The 3097-nt window shown below is 45.9% G+C and overlaps 1 protein-coding gene across 1 annotated transcript in view; it reads left to right on the plus strand.

Moving 5' to 3' along the window:
• The first annotated feature begins 501 nt into the window (after positions 1–501).
• LOC126398241 (kinesin-like protein KIF26A) overlaps positions 502–3097 on the plus strand; it is a 73497-nt gene continuing 70901 nt past the window's right edge. The window contains exon 1 of the mRNA XM_050057404.1: positions 502–600. The gene's annotated coding sequence lies outside the window, so the exon portion shown is untranslated. The remainder of the gene's footprint in view (positions 601–3097) is intronic.

Below are 3097 nucleotides of genomic sequence, written 5' to 3' on the forward strand. Positions count from 1 at the left end.
GCATGAAAATCGGTTGAGAATTCAGCGAGTAATGATGATTTTAATCATAAATAATCTCCTGCCTCAATAGACATACATGCATTAGGCAGCACGGCTCCACCTGGGCAAGATGGCGGCCGCGTTGACGTATCGCTCCAATGAGGAGCACCGTTGAATGCGGCATTTACGTATATATATCTATGCTTTTCACTGTGGTGATGTCATGAAACCCCAGGACTCATGATGTCACAGCTCTGAAGGTTCACTGACTGCAGGAAAGATGGACGTCGTAGTTAAAATAAAGTCAGTCTGTGTGAACTGAGACGTGTTTGTTTTCTGCGTCGTCGTGTTTCTGTCGACGGTCATCTGCAGGTCTGAGTTTTATCCTGCTGAGACAAAACAGATCAGATTAAAACCCGAGATGAAGAGTTCTGATTGGATGAGAGCTGACCTGAGTTCAGTCTGTGTGCAGCTGCTGTGACGCCTTCACTGTCAGTAGGACTGAATATAAAAGAGATTTATAGGAATGAAGTGTGAGGACGGAGAGAAACAGACGGCTGCTCTGCAGTCACACGCTCCGAGCTGAAGCAGCTTCATCACTTCACTCTGTCTGAATCTCAGGTCAGTTTCATTTTCAATAACTTTATCAAATCTGCACTTTGTCTTCCTCTGTCTCTCAGGTTGTGTTCACTGTCTCTCAGGTTGTGTTCACTGACTCTCAGGTTGCGTTCACTGTCTCTCAGGTTGCGTTCACTGACTCTCAGGTTGTGTTCACTGACTCTCAGGTTGTGTACACTGTCTCTCAGGTTGCGTTCACTGTCTCTCGGGTTGCGTTCACTGACTCTCGGGTTGCGTTCACTGACTCTCAGGTTGCGTTCACTGTCTCTCAGGTTGTGTGCACTGACTCTCAGGTTGCGTTCACTGTCTCTCAGGTTGCGTTCACTGTCTCTCAGGTTGTGTTCACTGACTCTCAGGTTGTGTTCACTGACTCAGGTTGCGTTCACTGTCTCTCAGGTTGTGTTCACTGACTCTCAGGTTGTGTTCACTGACTCTCAGGTTGTGTTCACTTACTCAGGTTGCGTTCACTGACTCTCAGGTTGTGTACACTGACTCTCAGGTTGTGTGCACTGACTCTCAGGTTGCGTTCACTGACTCTCTGGGCCCATGTTTGTTTGTTGTTTATTTAGTTTTGTTTGTTGTTTAAAGTCCTTCATGATGCCTCTGAATAAACACCAATTCAATCACACATTTTATCAGTCAACCTTTAATAAAACCTTCTGTCACATGAAAAACATCTTTGAAAATAAATAATATATAAATATCTGTTTCATGTTGAAGTGACACGTCGTCACATTTCTCCTTCAAACAGACAAATTTATTGAAGTCTTCTAAAAAAACCTTCATGACGATGTCATAATTTACCTTTCACCAATACCTACATTTACTGAATAGAGCCTGGATCTGAGTCTGACTGAGTCTGACAGAGTCTGTCTGAGTCTGACTGAGTCTGAGTCTGACTGAGTCTGACTGAGTCTGTCTGAGTCTGACAGAGTCTGTCTGAGTCTGTCTGAGTCTGACAGAGTCTGTCTGAGTCTGACTGAGTCTGAGTCTGACTGAGAGGGGTTTATCACAAGATATAACATTATCATTTAATATTTAAAATCATGCTTTTAATTCAGCAACCATGATAATGATAATGATTCAGCTCCTCCTCCTCCTCCTTCTCCTTCTCCTTCTGCTGCTCCTCCTCCTCCTTCTCCTCCTGCTCCTCCTTGTCCTCTTCCTCCTCCTGCTCCTCCTTGTCCTCCTTCTCCTCCTTGTCCTCCTCCTCCTGCTCCTCCTCCTGCTCCTCCTCTGTGTAACAGGAGTCAGATATATTTGTGCTGAGTTCTGTCTGACTGGTGTTTGACCTTTGACCTCCTGCAGCTGCTCGGCAGCAGACGGACTCAGAGGTCAAAGGTCAAACAAAGTCTCACGCTGACCTCAGAGCAGTGAGGGGACGTCCTGCAGTCTCAGGGGACAGACGGAGACTCGCAGTAGTTGATGCAACAGGAGGATGAGGACGTGACAGCAGGCTTTAACTCCACCTCCCAGTGTTGGTGCAGCCATCTGATTGGCTGAGAGCCGTCACAGCGTCTGTGTGTGAAGCTATGTGACGGCGACATTTTGTGTTGGAGCGACCTCTGTCACTGAATGAGACGCCAGGTCAGAGGGACGAGTGTAAATCTGCACAAGTCTTTACAGACGCTGACGGCTTTATGTCCTGCTGTGTGTGTGTGTGTGTGTGTGTGTGTGTGTGTGTGTGAGAGAGAGAGAGAGAGCAGCTGGTTGTCCCACAGAGTCTTTGTGATGAAGATGAGCTGTTTGTGTTGGAGGATGAAGGAGCAGCTGGTGGTTTAGAGCAGAGTTAAAGGTGTGTGTGATCGTTCCTCCTGCTCAGGGCCCAGAGCCTTCGTAGCACTACGTGCATCTTAAGTGTTAACTTGAGGTCTCCCTTAAGCTTGAGGCTGTTTCCTTAGTGAAGATCTGTCCTCTGACAGGTAGATCTTAAGAAGTCTGAATCACTCGTCAGCTGTCCCTTAGTGATGCGCTCCGTTCATCCTGTCACAGTCTGAGCTCTGTGAGGCCAAAATTATGCTTTTGAAATGTTTGACAGTTGCAGTGTAGTTCACATCTAGACTCCTTACACACATTACATCATCAGTTTATAATTAACTTCATGAAAAATAATCATGACAGTTATGAATATAAGGGTTTATTCATTCATTCATTCATTCATTCATTCATTCATCAAAATCCATCACGTCCTCACTGTGACCTCGTCACATGTCCACGTTTGGTCATGGACTTTCCACGTCCACATATGACGTCCAAGGTACCCTGGGTGTGTTGGTTGTTGACGTTCTGGGACGCCGTGTCAACTTCAGCCTGTTACATGCATTGTCTGTTTTCAAAAAAAATAAAAAAAAATAAATAAAAGCACACGCCACCAACTGAACAAGACACACACGTGGTTACGTTTAGCCAACACACACACGTGGTTACGTTTAGCCAACACACACACGTGGTTACGTTTAGCCAACACACACACGTGGTTACATTTAGCCGACACACACAC

Source organism: Epinephelus moara, chromosome 12 (genome assembly GCF_006386435.1).
Source record: "Epinephelus moara isolate mb chromosome 12, YSFRI_EMoa_1.0, whole genome shotgun sequence".
Lineage (NCBI taxonomy): Eukaryota > Metazoa > Chordata > Actinopteri > Perciformes > Serranidae > Epinephelus > Epinephelus moara.